The sequence below is a fragment of the Micromys minutus genome (genome assembly GCF_963924665.1).
Source record: "Micromys minutus genome assembly, chromosome: 26".
NCBI classification, from domain to species: Eukaryota; Metazoa; Chordata; class Mammalia; order Rodentia; family Muridae; genus Micromys; species Micromys minutus.
In genome coordinates, this window is record NC_137961.1 from 36,292,280 (window position 1) to 36,311,874 (window position 19,595).

The 19,595-nt window shown below is 41.0% G+C and overlaps 1 protein-coding gene across 1 annotated transcript in view; it reads right to left on the reverse strand.

Moving 5' to 3' along the window:
• ZNF292 (zinc finger protein 292) overlaps nucleotides 1-19,595 on the reverse strand; it is a gene marked incomplete at its 5' end in the record, with an annotated part of 60,945 nt that overhangs the window by 33,133 nt on the left and 8,217 nt on the right. The window lies entirely within an intron of this gene.

Sequence of the window (19,595 nt, forward strand, 5' to 3'; positions counted from 1 at the left end):
ACAGCAAGTGCACATTCGTCCATGCACACACACACCCTACTGACAAGAACTTTAAATATTAATAGTCTCAACTAGCCAATGAAGAAACACAAATGAGATGAATGGATTGAGAAAATCCAGGACAGGCTGGTAGCACAGGCCTTTAATCCCAGGAGGCAGAAGCAGGAGAATCTTCCAGTCTTGGCCAGACTATTGTACACAGCAAGTTCTAAGACAGCTAAGACTACAGAGACTTCTCAAAACAACTACAACAAAAATCCAACTTTCTGTTGTTTATAAGAAACTTTAAAGATACCTTAAAGGATAGAGGAAAGTATCCCGAGTAAATGGGACCAGGAAGAGAACAGTTGTCACTATCCTAATTTCTGATAAAACAGGCTTCAAATGAAAAGTAAGAGATAAAGGCTACTTCATCCTCATCAAAGGAACAATTAACCAGGAAGATATTACACTACTAAACATACATGCATCAGACTCTGGGACACCCGACTTCATAAAACAAATACTACTGGAATTAAAGCTACAGATTAGCTGCAACTCAGTACAGTAGGGGATTTTAATCCCCATTTTCTTCTACACAGATAACATCAGAATTAAATGCACCAGATATCAAAAAGTCCTAACAAGTATCTACAGACTATTTAACCTTAATACTAAAGAATATACATTCCACTCAAAAGCCCACGTAAACTTTTCTAAAATGGAACATATCCTGGTACATAAAACAAATCTTAACAAGTTACAAAAAACTGAAAAAATTCTGAAGTCTATGTCCTATCTGACTACAATGCAATGAAGGTTTAAAAATTCAACAGCAAATGAATGTCTGGTAACTATACAAACTCATAGAGATCAAACAACATATTACGCAATGATAGTCAGATCAAAGAAATAAAACATTAAAATCCCAGAATTAAAAGGGCACAAAAGCACAACTGAAGCGCTCTGGGACACTGTTCTAAGGGCAGTTGCAGCTCTAAACGCCTGCGTTAAAATCAGAGAGCACACAAATAAATGACTTAATGTAACTCAGGAATTTGGAGTAAAACAAAAAAAAATAGTAAAAGTCAGAGTATACATTAATGAAATAAACACAGAAAACTAAAAAGAATCAGTGGATCAAAGAGCTATGGAAAGAGCAGAGGGTGTGATCAGACAGACAGGATCAAATTAACAGAATTAGAAGGAGATTACAATACACACAAAAATCCAGAATGTTAATCGTTTTTAAAATTATACTCATTTAAATTAGGAATTCTAAAAGAAATGGAAACCATGTTAGAAACATCCAAGAAGAGCTGAACAACCTTCCACAGAGGACCAGCATTTGGATCTGAGTTCAAAGCTTCCTGTAATCCCAATTCTCGTGGATCCAATGCCCTCTTAAGGCCTCTATAACAGTTCTTAAATACACATGTACATACATATAATAAGCAGAAACACATGAATAAAAACACACATTTTAAAGACTTCTGACTAAAACAAGCCTAGGTCCAGATGAATTCACAGAAAACTTCTACCAGAATAGCTACAAAGAACTACAAACAATACTTCTTAAATTATCAAAAGAGCATCATTAACCTCTTCTATGAAGGCAGTATTATGCTAATAACCAAATTCAGGTAAAGAAAGGACAACAGAAAACTACAGGTCAACATCCCCGATGAACAGATGCAAAGATCCTCAATAAAATACTTGTATGCTTAATATAGCACCAAAGATAATTTACCTTAAGTTTGTCCCAGAGACAAAAGGATGACTCAGCATATATAAATCAGTACAAGTAATCAAAATCACACAAATTGGCAAAAACACACGATCATTTCAAAAGATACAGAAAGACATCTAACAAAAGCCTCCATAATAAAGGTCCTAGAGAAGTGCAAAGTCTTTGAAGCTACTGTGCTGCACACCCACAGGCTTGGCCAGTGATGAGCACAGCAGTGATCCTACCTCCACACACTACAGGGAAAGTAAGCTGCAGTGCATCAGCAGTGTAATAGCCACAAGTGTGTGTCCCACGCTGTGCTTACGGACTCGAGCTCCACACCATGGATTCTGTGAGCTCAGGGCCCTTCTGGCAGATCATCAGGCCGGGTAACTTCCTAGGATAGAGGAAGGCTAGAAACAAATGGGTCAAGGCACTACACAGAAGGCACAGAGCTGCATGATTTCTTATTGGACAATGAGAAGGAAGCTGAGAGCTGTGACTGCCCGAAGGGCTTTTTGGCTGACACAGTTCCTGCAGGGGAACTGGCTCTGAGATGAGTACCCTCCTTAGAGAGGAGTATCTAGAAAGAACCATTAACACCTTCCCCCAGAGGGCTGGGCACAACGGTTGAATCCTACAGTGCCACCCTTTTAGTCCAACAGCTAGTTGAAAACACAGGTGAGATCTATTGTATGGATAATGACATGTGACTGCTTATCTGCCTTGAAGCTAAAGCTGACCATACCTACTTTTATAAACCACCTCCGGTTTACCACCACGAGTAGGGTAACCACTTGCCTTCAAAAATGGTACCCTGTCCCTACCAATACTTCTTCATGCTTGGCTTTGCCCCCTTGACCAATTGGGAAGCCCCCAGTACTCCACACCCACTCCGCAGATGCCTGACGACAAGAATATGACAGGTATCTGTGCCTTCCATTGCCCTGCACTGCCATGGGTTCTAACTGACAACAGTTACCATGTTCAGGTACCGAGGTGCAACAGATGCTTAACACCCAAACTTGAACAGCAGTGACCTGGTGCAGTGGATCCCCAAACCTGTGAAACAGCTGTCTGAGACACTACACCTGGGGAGTCCTATTCAAAGATGTCCTTCACCTTCCCTGGCAACTGCACTACCATCAAGGAACTGTTCTAAGGTATCTTGGAGTCCACAGCAATGTTCTAGTGCAAGGGCTTCATGCACTGATGGTAACAAGATACTACAGGCAGAGGAGGAAGGAAGTAGCCTAGAGCAGACTTAGCAGTTAAACACAGGAGCAGTGTGAACTCATCTGCTAGTCACGTCCAGTTTGCTGCCCTATTCCCACATCGCTTGTGTAAATTCCACCATTAAACCAATGTCATGATGTGAAGCAAAGTCCCAGAGAAGACAGAACTTCAGGAATCTTCAACACAAAAAAATTAAAGGCTATATATGACAAACCACAGCCAACATCATAAAGGAAAAGAAACTTGAAACAACTCCATTACAATCAAGGATTGGGAACTGCCCACTATCCACACTCCTTTTTGATGGAGTGAGACTCAGCACATGAGCTGGAGCAACAAACAAAGCGAGAGAAGGAAATCAACCGGATACAAACCACAAAACAGTCAGTCATCCCTATTTTCAGATGATAGGACAAGACACTATACATAAAAGATCCTAAAATGTCACCAGGAAACTTCCAGAAATGTCAAACATTTTTCACAAATCTGTAAGAAACAAAATCAACTTAGAAACACCAGTAGCCTTTTTATACACCAACAGCAAACAAACTGAAAAGATGTTCATGGGCACATTCCCATTCATAACATTTATACAAAGTATAAATTGTGTGGCAGATTTTGTTACCACTTGGGAATGTATATTAAACAGATCAGACTTGCCTTTTTCACAGAACACCAAAGTTAGTTTTCTAGGTGCCTTCAAGGTTGTGTATAATACACTCCTAACTATTCAAAGTAGAACAACTAGGTTTTATTTGAAGCCACAAAACTCTTAATGTATAACTCACACATTACACTCTTTCACAAACTATGGTTTTTATCTCACCTGGAAAGTGTTCAGGAAGTCTCTACAAATAATAAAACTTCATTTTCAAAACCTGTGACCCGGTGACAACTCCTATGAAGAGCCTAATTAGGCTATAAGTAACTTATTTTAGCATTAAGTAGTGCATTTTCTTTAGGCAGTTATCTATACATTACTTATTTTTAAAGCAAATACACAAATAAACATCTTCATTACTTAAGGCAGAAAAAAAGGAAACAAAGTATTACTTTATTTTTAAAAATTTGAATAACTACTTTTTGAAAACATGTATATAGTATTAAAGTATATATGTGGGTTTATATATGCTTGGCCCAGGAGTAACACTATTAGGAGGTGTGGCCCAGCACAGACGTTGTCCTTCAGTTCACTCTCATAAAAAGCGTTTTGATGAAGTATAGCAAGCTTGAAAAGAAAAAATATAAAATGTTTGGTCCAAATGTTAAAGGGGCACCAGGAAGCACAAAGAACTACCTTCAAGGAGATAAACATATTAAGGGAGTGACTTCAAGGCAGATCCCACCCTGCTAAGCTTATTTTACAAAAGTAAATTGATCTCTAAGTTCAAAGCCAGCCTGGGACAGAACAAGTTTTAGGTAAGTGTAGGCAAGGTAGTACATGCCTTTAATTCCAGCACTCAGGCCTTTAATTCCAGCACTCAGGAGATAGAGCCATGCAGATCTCTGAGTTCAAGGTCAATCCACAGAACAAGTTTCAGAACAGCCAAGCTTAGGCAGTGAGAGTTGGAAAACAGAAAGCTCGTGATAATACAGAACAAGGGAGCCACGTTCCAGCTCCTGCAAGCAGCAGAACTCAGCAGATCCAGCCACACAGCTTTGGCTTTAGAGTCCAGAATAGAAGGGAATACTGGAAGAATTAATGCTGGTCAGCTAGAGCTAAGAAATTGAAAGTGATTAAGAAGAGGCCAGCATCACTGAGGTGAAATCTTCTGGGAAGTGTTTCTGAGAGCAAAAAGAAGCTGTGTTCTAGAAACAGCCAAGATCGTACCTCACGCTGCAACTGGACTTCATAATAGTAAGAATCACCCAAGTGGTACTGGTTTTGAAAGCATGGAGTCATGGTGAACAGTTGAGGCTTGGCACTGTGGGAGGCCAAGAAAGGCCACTGATGATGGTGCAGCCGGAGCTGCAGTTGACGGCACAGTACTGAAGCTGTCATGAAAAGGAACTGAGGCTTGGCACCATGAAGAGAGCCTGTAAGAAGGGACTGGTGAAGCCTAGTTGCAGCAAAAGACTCCAGCGAATTGGAGATGCCAGTACCATGGGATGATCACCAAGAACAGTAGCAGCAGTGAACTGGAGTCAACGAGGGCCTAGAGTGCTCCAAGGGCACAGCTGGAGATGAGGCCCGAGCCCTTTTGGGAGGCCCCAGAAGATCACGTATGGATCCCAAACACTGGAACAAGAAGCTGTAATTTTGAAGTTGTACTGAAGACCCAAGATGTTCAAGATACTAGAGCCATGAAATACTTGCTGAGGAAAGCTGCTGCTATCGGAGAATGGAACAACCCAAAAAGAAGTGTTCTGCGGTCAACATAGCAGGAAAAAGTTGGGAGATCTGAAGAGCACGTTGACAGGAGACATACATGGAGGTGCAGAGTTTGAAATTTGCCCAGCTGGTTTCCGGACTTGCTTTGATTCAGCACTTAACCAGGACATTTTTGAATGGCAGTATATAATCTGTTATGTTGACGGTCTGTAATCTACTTTTTAATGTTGATTTTATAGGGGATTTTAATATCTAATTACCTATGAATTTTAATATCTAATTACCTATGACTTTAACCATGCATACCAAATATTCAACAAAAACTAAGCATACAGAAGGGTGGCATTCTCCAGCTCCACAGGAACAGAAAAGCCCCAAACTTCATCATCTGGACCTGTGTCCTTTATCATGGTCTAGAATGGTCAATACTTTCCTGAATTTCAGGAGTCATTCTAATAAATTATTCCACCAAATCAACTAAGCAACTGATCAACGGAACCATATAGGCTCGCAGAGACGTAAGCAGCAAGCACAGGCCCTGCATGGGTCTGGAGCTGGTCTGTAATGGTGTGGCTGTTAGCTTGATGGTCTCTGTGAATGATCAAGAGTAGGGTCAGGGCGGCTCTAACTCCTTGCCTGATCCTGGGACTCCTTTCCTCTCTTCGCCTTGTCCAGCCTTCATGAGGACTTTTGCCTTGCCTTACTGTATCTTGTTTTGTCCTGTTTGACTGTTGTCTCTTGAGAAGGGATGTGGGGGCGGGGGGCTGAGAGGGGCGGAGGGAGGGGAAAGGGGAAACTGGTTAGGATGTATTGTTTGAAAAAAAATATGAAATCTATTTTCTTTTTCCATAAAAAAAAAATTCATTACCTTATACCATACAGAATCTATTCAAATTACTTGCATTTGAAATGGTAAGATCACAGTAATAACAAGTCACCCTGTCCATCATAAAAGTTGCTTCTGAGCCTGTTTTTACATTCCCACACCCTGCCGGCTGCCAGCAAGTGTCTCTGCATGGCGTCTTCCTTCAGATCCCTTCTTACAACACAACTTTGTCATACACACACTTGGATGCTGACTTGTTTTTCTTAAAGCTAATAAGGCATAAGAGCACAACTCAATGGTACCAGGAAACCTGCACTCTCAGGAGTTAAAGGAACAAAAACACTACAGTACTCACCTACTTTGTAGGCCACATACTATGAGCAAAGAAAAGTGCCTAATACACAGTAAGGGTGTCTTATCTGTGTCTATCAGTAACTCCATTAACTGCAAAGCTCTCATTATGCATAAAAGAACCCTGAAGACTCACTAATAATCCTTTCATTTTTAAGAACAATGAATACAGTATTATAATACATAATTTGTAATTACAAATACTGGGAGGAATAGTTGGAGAAACTATGGTAAGGATGCATTGTATGAGAGAAGAATCTTTAAAAGAAAAGTCAAAATTCAGACAAAAAAAAAAAAAACAAAACAAAATCAAAAGCCAAATCAACCAAAAACAAACAAAAAACACATCAGAAGAGGAGACTATAAGAGTCCTTAACTTTGGAACCACGGAATCTAAAGTATAGGTAACTTTGAAGACATACCCTTACCCTTACCTCTAGGTAAACAGTATTAGAATTAAACCAAATTATAAGACATTGAGTTGGTGCTGGACAACCACAGAACAAAGACTAACTGAAAAGGCAACAGCAATGATGTGAAGAGGACTGATTAAACAGATAAAATGGGGCACCCCTGTGGGCTCTAGTAAAGTGGAAGATTTAGCTGGAGGTTGGCTCGAGGCAAGAGTTCAAAACTTTCTTGAATGACATAATGAAGCCTTTTCTCAAAAATAAAATAAAAGTCAGTTTGGTGGTGCATCTTATGAGGCTAGAGGATCACCTCAAATGAAAGGTCAACTTGAGCTACACAGTAAGAGTGCAACAAGCAAGATATGCCTGGGTTCACAATTCTAGAGTGGTGGGAGGGGAGGGAAAGAGCCAGGCATGTTGGCTTTAGTTCCAGCACTTAGACAGAGGCAGGTGGATCTCTGTGCTCAAGGCCAGCCTGATCTACAATATCTCTGTCTGTCTCAAACACAAGAAAAAAGGGGGAAAAAAGAAAGAAAAGGTTAAAAGTTAACACCTATAATCAGTATAAAGTTTTAAGAGTTCATAGCAAATGAGTATACTGACAGCACAGTATTACTGTTATTAAAGCATCCTTCTATAATCTGTAACATCAGTAAAATGGAAAGTATCTACAATATAATGTAACTAATTATACGTATTTAAAAAGTTATTTAACCTACACAGCTTTTAGGAAGGAATACAAGAATGATTAAATTCATTTCAGCAAAAAGTGATTTTCGAATCATTTCATCTAGATCTGACTAGGGAGTAAATATTCCCTCCTTCCCTCCCTCTCAATTACTTAGATTTCTTAGGAGGCCTAAGTCAGGAAGATCATGAGTTCAAGGCTAACCTGTTAAAAGGCAACTAAGAAGACTGTTCTTAGTGTTTTACTACTGTGAACAGATACCATGACCAAGTCAACTCTTATAGAACAACATTTAATTGGGGCTGGCTTACAGGTTCAGAGGTTCAGTCCATAATCGTCAAGGTGTGGCAGCCTTCCAGGCAGATATGGTACAGAAGGAGCTGAGAGATCTATACCTTCATATGAAGGCTGCTAGAAGACTAGCTTCAAGACAGCTAAGATAAGGGTTTTAAAGCCCAAAGCCCACTGTGGCACACCTACTCCAACAAGGCTGCACCTCCAAATAGTGGCACTTCATTCCCATAGCCAAGCATATTCAAATCACCACAAAGACCCTGTCTCAAATTTTAATACAGGAAGTGAGCTAGAGATACAGTTTTGCCTTGCCTAGCCTCTTCAACACCCTAGGTTTAATTGCAATCACCCACTACTGGAAAAGAGCATTTAATTCTGTTTTACAGTGTTGTCTCAAAGGGTACTGTGACATGCAGTTACATACAACAGGTAAATAGCCAAAACATGCTGCCAAATCCCTCTGCAATATTCAAATAAACCTTCTGGCAATTTTGCAATAAAAAATATGTATCTCCTGATAATTTAGCTCAACTATAAATTGATCAATTACAAAGTAATCTTTACTTACAAAATGTCAATGTATTCCCCACAAGTCTAAGAAGCAAGTACTTCTCCCACAATTTGCAGCTACAATTGCATTCTTTGTCAGTTGAAGTGGTAATTTCTAGTTTCCTTGGAGACTATGTTGTGCCATGTCGTGCTTTCTGGAAGCTGTCTTATAAGAGGACGCTTTGCTGAAGCAGATGGGTGAGAAGATGTTTTGTTGAGAACAAACACGTGGTGTTTTTCTGGAAGCTGTCTGGTGAAAGGGCATGTGATGCCTTGCTGGAGCAGATGCTTGAGAAGACACATACTGTTTGGAAAGAGTGTAACATGACAGAGTAGACATCGCTCTGGCATTGGTTCGCCTTGCTGGGGACACTCTAGCATTGGCTGATTTTTGTTTATCGTGACTTCATAGAGAGATGTGCACCAAAGAACTTCGGGAGGCTGCTTCCTGCTGCTTCACTGAACTCCTGCCAATCGGCAGAGCCTTGAAGATTCTTCTGGACTCAGTGGCTGCTGCTGATTCAGGTGGACTGGACAGTTGACAATGAAGATTGGAATCGCCCCAAAGAACTACTCGTAAACAGGTCCACGTCCCACTTGTCTTATTAGCCATCTTCCTCCCCTACCTCTGGTCAGTGGGCTATAAGGGAGGTTGAAGCATTTAAGAACCGTTACTAAAGTAGGTTTTGAAAATTCTAAGTCTACATAGGTTATGTTTGCTTACTTCACTGAGAAAATTCAAACCAAAGCAGTTCAGACAAAGTTTTCACAGGAGAGAGAGAGACAGAGACACAGAGAGTACGAGCATGAACGAGTGAGAGAGAGCAGGTCCAGGATTAGTTTTTTTGCTCAATTTTTCCTTTAACCCTGTTATCATTACCTGGTGCCTCCATCATTGAGGAGTCAAACAAATAGACTTCTTAACCCAGATTTAGCACTAACCGGGAGACAGTTGTCTCCTTATGGGGATCTCTTTCAGGAACAAGGACATCTTTCCCAGAAACATTAAACCCAGCTCCAGTCAGTAGACTTTCATTTTCTTGACATGCCGCCAGTCAGAAACACACTATGAACAGAATCACTCTGTCACAACTGGAGGTGGGGAGCACTTGGGTGACACAGTGTATGCATATATGTTGGGCCCTGGGTTCCAGAAGGGTTTAAAAGAAAGGTATTCAGAAGCAATGATACACCCAAGATAAAGATACACTGTATGTCTGAACAGCAGTCATACACAGAATCCTGGTGGGCTCTGCTAGGAACGCTAAATGGGATGAAGAGTGGCTTGCTGGGGGGCACTTGGCAAGACTAGGCCAGGTAGTTACCTACCTACAGCATCCAGAAGAGGGACAAGCTCTACTGTGAACAAATCCACAGCTTTAAAGGTGTTTGGCTAAAGAAAGTATACATTATACATTATGTACTAGGTAGCTTCCACTTGACCTTATCTAAGGTCATATACATCCAGGCTTCAAGCCTAGGTCAGTGCTATTTTCAATTAAAATACCAAGGGGCTAAAGAAAGGGCTAAATGGCTAAGAGACTGTGCTGTTTTTTAATAGGACCCAAGTTCAGTTCAGTCCCCATACTAGAAAGCTCACAGCCAATGTAAATCCGTTGCAGAAGGACCTGTGTCTCTGGTGCCACAGGTACTGTACATCCCTTCATGTATACACATTATTTTCAAATGCTGCTAACTGGACTGAAGAGGAAACTTGAGGGTTCTTTGGAAAGTCAGTCGTGTTGGATGGTGCTTTGCAGGGGTAAACATGAAGGAGTGTTCCTGAAGTGGACACAGTGAAAGGTTAAAGCAGACTTGTGAAGGAACATTTCCTGAAGCAGACATAATGTGAAAGGATGTTCTGCTAAAGCAAACATGTGAAAGGACACATGATAAAGGATTCTTCACTAACAACACACATGTATTGGTCTGCCTTACTGAGCTCCTTTTTGTCTGGGCTCCATACAAATAAACACACCAAAAAACTTCTGGTGGTATGCCTTGGCTTCTTGCTGCTTCTAAGGTCTCAGACTCACTGGCAGTGACATCAGCTGAGACAGTAGCACATACTGAGGCCAGACACATGCTAAGGCAAGACCCATGGAGAACATGACACTGGGAGAAAGTATGAAAAGAACTGACAGGCAGTGATGGAGACTGGGCTAGGCTTACTTATGGAGACGCCTGTACAACCCTTGCTGGTCTCCCATCTGCACAGATTTTTGATTCACTGAGAGACACAGCCGAGAACTTTTCAAGTGTTCCTGCTGGCACTGGTCTCTAATGCTGACTTGTGCCAAGGCTGAGGCCTGGCTAGGCTGTTGCTAACCCAACTATATATTTGTAAAGTGTTTTTGCACATGGACTGAGCTGCAGCTGTTAACCTATGAACTGAACTGGCGATTTCCAGACAACACAGATTTACTCCAAAGAAGCATTTCTAAACAGGTCCACTTCTCCTGTATCCACTTTCCCATTACCTCTGGTAGGAGGTGGGCTAAAAAGGAGGTTAAAGTATTTAAGAACCATCATTAAAAGTAACCTTTTAAGAAATTAAACTGCACTAAAGTTCTTGATCCTCAACTTCAATGTTCTATGGTAAGCGGCCCCTTTCCGTTACCATGACTACACATTCTCTACCCTGTCTCCCTTCATAAAGACCAAAACAAACCAACGAACAGAAACCTACGATTACTGCCAAATACATTTCTTTCTTACATGAAATACTGCTGTTATATTCCTAGAGAATTATGGATATTTTATGTATGGGATATTTACATTTTAGCAAGGAACACAGTTTTGCTTATTGAAAAAATAAGCACTTATTACTTTCGTGTTCCTACGATGCTGTAAAAAATGTCTTCTTTTATATAGTACATACTGACTTCAAGTGTGGGCACTCCTGCCTCAGCCTTCCCAGTGTTTGTACCTCAGGTATACAGCACTTGCCTAGCCTGAGATTTTTTTTTCAATAGTATGAACAATCTCTAGTCTTTTTCCCCCTTCTAATTTTTTAGTAACCAAGTGGAAAGAATAGGCTTTACTAGTCAAATGACGCCTTGATTTTCTAAAGAAATTTTTCAGTTTTAAGTGAGATAATTTTAACACTCAAATGGTTGGAGAAAATTATGCTATGCTGTGTTTTGAATTGCTCCATCATATATGATGAGGCTTTGTTCTTTAAGTTCCTTTACTTTGTAATTGTACTTTTAAAACCCATGTATCACACCTCAACCCCAGCACTTGGGGCAGAAGCAGGCAGATCTCTGTGAGTTCTGGTCTATAGGACGCCAAGGGTATACAGAGTCCCTGTTTCAAAAAACCAAAAACAACACAATCACTTATTTTACGTCTTTTTTAAAAAAAAAAAATGTTTAGAGCTGTACATGGTGGTGTTCATCTTTAACTCCAACAATCAGATATGTGTTTCATTAAAAGTTGGCATTTCTGGCTTTTGTCTTAACAACGTGGGAGTTTGCCTTTAGGTGCACACTGCATGCTAACTGACTAGTGCTGAGTGAGGGCTTCAAGTCCCTACTGAGACAAGGTTCCATTTTGAGTACCACGCATTGCATATAGTTCTTTAAAAGGCAAACTCCATCCTTCAAAGAGTCAGTGTCTGCCCTAGAGTGTTTATTATGGGACCAAACCGAAACGGAAACAATATAAGCAAAAGGGATATAGGATCAAACTCCACCTATAACTCAGTGCTTCTCAAGCATTTTTTATTACTTTCTTCTAGTAGGAAACTTTACCTTTCACCTAACTGCACACCATCCTCACTTAAATTGTGACACAAATCTCCTTTACAAGCTTATGGGTCACAAGCCACAGTAACAGCTGGGGGTTTTGCTCACTAAGAGCTTGTGTATACCCTTTGGAACATTTTTAAAGATCTGTTTCATGTATGTGAGTACACTGTATCTGTTTTCAGACACACTAGAAGAGGGCATCAGATCCCATTACAGATAGTTGTGAGCCACCATGTGGTTGCTGGGAATCGAACTCTGGACCTCTGGAAGAATAGTCAGTGTCCTTAACTATTGAGCCATCTCTCCAGCCCACATGTTGCTGTGATAAAATATCCTACGGAAAGCAATTCAAGGGAAGAAAAAATTGTTTGGACCACAGTTTAGGACCCATCACACTCGGAAAAGACTTGGTAGCAGGAACTGAAGGCCACTACCCTCTAACAACTAGAGTACACTGGCAAACACAAAAAGTGAGGAGTGCTCACTTCCTCCTCTTTACACAGCCCAAAGCAACAAACTTTATCACAATAATACCATCACAGCATGCCCAGAGGATAGCTAAACTTGTCTCCTAGGAGATTCCTGAACTGATCAAGCTGACAATTAGCTGTAAGAATGTGTGGGGGCATTAGAATGGTCCTCAAGTTTTAATGCTTGGTCCCCAGTTAAGCGAAATTACTGTAAAGAATTAGGAGGTGTGGTCTTGATGGAGGGGTGTGTCGCCGAGGGTGCCATTGCCAGTTAGCCTTCTCTCTCCCTCATGCCTCTAGGTGAGATGCACACTCTCAACTACTGATCTAGCACTTATCTGCCTGCCTGCCTTCTGCCATGCTCCACACAATGATGCACATGGACACATCCTCTGTACGCAAGGCTCTAATGAGATGCTTAACTTCCTGAGTTGCCTTGGTCACTGCAGTCATTCATGGCATTAGAACAGTAATTAGGATACTTGGTACATTTCTGTTCCATTTCAAAGCACCCCTATCATCTTCACAGAAACTGAAACTGCATTCTGCTAACACACACTTTACTACTAATGTCCGCTTTCACAAGCCACTATATTTACTGCAGTATTCGTATACTAAACAACCACTTCTTAATAGGTATAAAAATCTTAAGTCTTTCCTGTCGTTTCTGAGAACACAAGACAACCATTAGAGTACTTCCCTACCAGATAAACTGCAATAAATGAGCATTTTTTAAAACACAAACCACAAACACCTTGAAGCAATGCTAATGAAATTCCTCTGGTTTTTTTAAAATAAAATTTGATAATTGCTTGTTAATTTCACACAAAAGTTAAGGCAATTTTGAAGGGCCAGGTATGAACACTTGCTATAAACAGACAGCAAGAATCAACTGACAGCTAATGGATCTAAGACCGGCACAGGCACAGAAGAGATGAGACTGAGCTATGAGCGCTAAGTACAAAACAGACGGCTTACGAGTTAAGAGCACTGGCTGCTCTCGAGAACCTGGGTTTGGTTTTCAGCATCCATATAGCAGCTCACAACCATCTGTAACTCCAGTACTATGCAATCGGATGCCTTCTTCTGGCATTGCATGCATAGGATACACATATATACATGTGGGCAAAATACTCACAAAATAAAATAAATCTTAAAAAAACAATCACAGGGCTAGGAAGACGGACGGCTCAGAGATTAAGAGCAACCCCATGAGCCATCATAATCATCTATAACGAGATCTGGTGCTGACTTCTCGCCTGTAGGCAGAAGGCTGTATACATAATGAACAACAAACAAACAAAATGAGGAAAGTCCAAAGTACCTGATAAATATTGCTGAATCTGCTACTCCTAGGCTACAGTTCTGATTCTGGCAGGTCCCAAAAAAGTAGGTGCAGCCACCAGTCCCAAATACCAAATGGAAAAAACTGATGGTAAAAACCAGGAAAGGAAGTTTAATCATCACGGCTGTATTGGAAGCAAGGAGACTGGCGCCTTTAGTGTTCTTTGTTAATGTGGAGGTAGATGGGTAGATGCCGGACACCGTCAGTAAAGTGTGGTCTGGTTGGGTGGGTGAGAAAGTTGGTGCTGCCTCAGAAGTCTGACTCTTGCCATAGATTCTTATCTATCAAAACTGTTTTTCCATGAACCTAAGGTTCCTACAGACAAGGAAAAGGAGATTAAAGAAAAAAAAAAAAAGACACTGATTTCATGTTAGGTACCATGTCCACACGGCTGACCATTATTTGTACACAGACGGGCACAGTAAATTTGTTTAACTTTTAAGAAAACTGGCAGTGTGAGAATTGTAGGTGGACAGCACCATGCTGACTGCGGAGGATCAGCTTCCCTGGTGCTGGACCAGCTCCGTACCAACTGAGCTGTGTACGCAGCCCTCTATCTCCTTTGCTGACAACTGAAAAGTTTGCTTTCAGTCCTATAAAAACTAGCCTTTTATTCGTCACCAGTTTGGTTTTGGTTTGCTGTAGCCAGAATGGAGCTCAAATCTACATCACTGCATCTAGATCCACCTCCAGCCTTATACTCACCAGAGACTGCTCTCAGCCCTGAATAAAGAAGACATCTGCTTTCTCGTTTTATGCCATCTGGGTTTCTAAGTCTCACTAGCACACAGCCTCGGACTCTTGCATGACTGCATGTGAGTGAGCATGTACAGGACCAGGTGTGACATTTTATATGGTTCGTTTTCCCTAATTCTGCACCTTTCTACCATCTTAAATTAGCTGGACAATTTAAGAACTAGCAGTGTACTTAAGAAAGAAAGTCTGTTCATCTATCCCACATAAGGGTCTGAGTTTGATCTGTACCAGAAATACAAATAATTTTAAATTCTTTAAAGCATTAAACTAATTTTGGCATATTTGAATGTATAATTTTAACGACTATACATCTGTTTATCCATTTACACTAGCAGTAAAAAAGTTTTTAATAGTTTGGTTTAAAAATTAAAGGTCATAAGACAACTCTGCAATCCACAGTAAGAACATTCTGTAGTTTCAGTATTTGTAGATATTTATATGGGGTCTCAAAGTGTGCTATACAAAACAAATGGTGTGTTATTTTATGTGTATGACAGCTTTGCCTGCACATATGTATGTGCACTGTAGGTGTAACTGATGCCCTCAGAGGTCAGAAGGTATCTCAGACTCCCCCCTTCAATGGAGTCATGAGTGGCTGTGACCAAACAAGTAGCTGCTTAGAACTAAGCCCAGGCCCTCTGCAAGAGCAGCAGGTGCTCAACCACAGAACCATCTCTCCAGGTCCGGACATGTACCACTGTGTCTAGATCCCCATCTCAACCCCATTTGGTCAGACTTATCACATAATTATTCTCCTTAACAATTATTTTTCCAGTTGGGAAGATGAAGCAGAAGTTCAAAGCCAATAATTTTTCCCAGCTCTCTGAAGAATAAGAACTTTAAGTTCTAGGATAAAAACACTTTTCCTTCTGCTCTCCTCCTTCCTTTGTCAGACCTTCTGGTTGTTTTGTGTCCCTCCCTATTTACCTCATTTCAGTTTTTCCCGCCTTTGTGATGATCTGCATTGTTTAGGGTTTCTATTACTGCAATAAGACACCATGACCAAAAGCAACTTGAGGAGAAAAGGATGCATTTTATATTAGTTTGTCCATCATATTCCAGGAAAGTCAGGACTGGAAATCAATGCAGGAGCTGATGCAGAGGCCATGGAGGGGTGCTGCTTACTGGCTTGCTCCCTATGGCTTGTTCAGCCTGCTTTCTTACAGAACCCACAATAGGGTGGGCCCACCCACATCAATCACTAATTTAAAAAATTTCCCAAAAGCAGTGATTCTCAACCTTCCTAATGCTGTGATCCTTTAATTCAGTTCCTCATACTGTGGTGACCCCAGGCATAAAATTACTTTCACTGTTACTTTATAACTAATGTTGCTACTGTTATGAATGTAAATGTCTATTTCCCAATGGTCATTAGCAACGTCTTAATCCTAAGCAAAGTTTAACCCTCACAGAGGTTAAGAACCACTGCCCTTCAGGCTTGCTTCCAGCCTAATTTTATGGAGGTATTTTCTCAATTGAAGTCTTCCTCTCAGATGACTTTAGTGTGTGTCACACTGACATAAAACTAGCCAACACATATGTGAAACTGAGAAAATTACACATACAGCATGTAGCAGATGTTTGGAAGCACTAGAAAAAATAAGGCTCAACAGGTCGGAGTGTAACTCTTTCAGGGGATCTGGGCTCAATTCCCAGCACCCATAATGATGGCTCACAACTGCCTATAACTCTAGCTCAAAGAGTTCCGATAGATGACCTCTCTGCAGGCACCATCACTCACACACACACACACACACACACACACACACACACACACACACACACCACAAAATCTAAACATGCCTTTCATCCCAGCACTCGAGAGGCAAAGGCAGGTGTATTTCAGGCCAGACTGATCTACAGAATGAGTTCCAGGACAGCTAGGACTACACACTGAGAAATCCTGTCTCAAAAAAAGAAATCATTAAAAATGATAATCAGCAAGACACATGTATGAAGGGCTGCTAGAGAGATGGCTCTGTGATTGAGAACAGCTGGTGTGTGATCATGAGGCCCTCAGTTTAGATCCCAATGCTGGGCAAACTACAAAGACAAGAGGTCACTAGGGCTTACTAGCTAGCTGGAACATACATGAATCCAGGTTCAGAGTGCATCTCTCTCCCTCTCCCTCTCCCTCTCTCTCTCTCTCTCTGTGTGTGTGTATGTGTGTGTGTGTGTCACACACACACACACACACACACAAAGATGAAGAAATTTAAGCCTCTGTATACATGTATATGAACAATCTGAAGCCCTTACAGAATTCATAAAACTTACTTGAAGTAGAAACCTAAGGGTTCTTTGGAAAGTCAATTGGATGGTGTTTTGCTGGGGCAAGCATGGGAATGTGCCGCTGCAGCAGACACAGGAGAGAGGATGTTCTGCCGTAGCCTCCATTAGTTTATAGGACCAATTTCCTTTCTCCTGACAAAACCTGTTCAGCTAGCATCTGAGGTTCCTAAAATGCTGTGTTCTTGCTAATTAGGCATTATAGGTACCCTAAGTCCCTAGCCAATGACCTTTGTCCATCCTGGATGTCCCTGCCCTCAGTTCCCCAGGACTTTATATAAGCCTTCAATCAATCACCCTAAGTTCATCTGCCTACTGACTGCAGGTCCTGCAGTGGTTTATTCACTGTAGGTATTCACGGGGCTTCCAAACTCCGTTTGACATTTCTGCTCTCTTTTCCCTGTGGACTGTATTGGCCAAAGATCCATAAGTGTGAAGAGACCCACAATAAAATGAGATGTTTTAAAATTAGAGCAGGGGGTACAGCTTGGTGGGAAAAGCACCCGTCAAAGGACATAATTTCACAGTTGATTCCTATATATCAGTCTGACACTGGGCTACTTTTCTACTGTTCTGATGAAACCCCAGGGACCAAGGCAACTTCCAGAAGGAAGCATTAACTTGGGCTTATGGTTCTAGAGGGTTAGAGTCCATGATGGCAGAGGAAAGGCCTGGCAGCAAGAACCCAAACAAGAGGTTGAGCTACTTCAAAACATCCTAAGTCATCTGAAACCTCAAAGGCAGCAGCTACAAGTCCATACCTCCTAAATCCTGCCTGAACAGTTCTACTGAGGACTAAGCATTCAGACACCAGAGCCTGTGGGAATCACTTTCATTCAAGCTGCCACAACTGGGTTTTGATTATTGTTTTATCGTGCTAGGAATTAAACCCAAGACTTTACAGAGCTAGGTAAATACTCCGTAACTGTAAATAGCCCCAGCATGTATTTTTAAAAGTTCATTTATAAATCACATATTTCATTTGCTTTCAAATGAAGCGAACTTTCTAAAATGATGAAGGTTAATATGCCTGCTCATGCAGTAAATTTAAATTTGGCACAAAATGTTAAAAAGATTAACTAATGATTGCACCTGTATTACCAGCACTTGGGAGATGGAAATATGAAGATCCTGAAATGAATTCAATGCCTACCTCAAAAAAAAAAAAAAAAGTAAATGTTTAATCATCTCACTTTCATGTTAGCAGACGCAAACTACTGTTACCTCCGTTCTCTTATCCTTCCTCTGAATTACTTACAGAACCACCAATGAAAACACTCAATGTTTACACAGCTGTGAGAATGACACTGGGTTCTGTTTGTTTTAATCTAGGAGGCTTCATGTAAATTAACGCACAGAGGCTAGTGCTCGTCTTAGGAGGAGTTTCTGTAAGAGTCTTCTACAAAGTTTCTTTGGTAGGTAAGATTTGCACCTATGGGTACTTAGAAGGCAGTTAGGGACTTCATCAACTTAAGCAAATGATAGAGTAAGTTCTCCTCTAGGGCTCATGTGGGTTCTTGACTATGTTTACAGTTCCAAGTGTATTATGTCCTACTTAGTGAGCAGGCCTGAAATCCAACCATACACACGTGGATTATCCCCATGATATTGCCTCCAATAGCTACTGGTAACAGTTTGAGTCCAAAGACAAAGAACTTGGAATCTGATGTAGAAAAGACACAGCATGAGGACCCCAATGAAGGTGCTAAAGAAAGGACTGAAGGAGCTGAAAGGGGTTGCAACCTCATGGGAAGAACAACATTATCAACCAACCAAACCCTCCAAAACTCCCATGGACTAACACCAACCACTGAGCACACAGGGAGAGATCTACAGCTCGAGTTGCATTTGTAGCAGAGGATGCCAGTGCCTGGCGTCTATGTGAGAAGAGACCTTTGGTCCCGGGAGGGCATGTTTTCTCAATGTAGGGAATGGCAAGGCAATGGGGTGGAGAGGGTGATTAGGAGGGAGTGCACCTTTGTGAAGGCAAGTAGAGGTGGAGGAGGATGGGAGCAGGGTGGGGGAAGGGGATAACATTTCAATGTAAATACAGAGAATATCTAATAAAAAATTTTTAAAAAAGACACAACAGCAGCAAACTTGAGGGAAGAAGGATTAAAGTGAGGAAGAGTAAGTTGCCTCTTCTTCCTAGGACAGTGGTTCTCAGTGACCATGTAATACAGCCCCTCATGTTGTGGTAACCACAAACCCTAAAATTATTTTTGTTCCTATTTTGTAACTGTAATTTTGCTATTATGCATCTTATTATAGATATCTGATATGCAGGCTATCTGATATGTGACTCCTTGAAAGGGTTCAACTCCCTTGTGCAGAGACACACCGCTTTGCCTGGTTTCTTAAGAAACATGCTTACACAGTTTCAAACACTTTGCCCTTAATGTCCTTCTAGTCAAGGACTCAACCACTGAGTTACATCCAAAGCCCTCTTTTGGCCTCCACGGGCACCAAGAATGCACAAGGTACACATACATACATGTAAGCAAGATACCCAAACACACAAAAAATAATCAAAATAAAATTTAATAAATAGATAAACACCTTATTCTCCTAAATATCTACCAATAATTA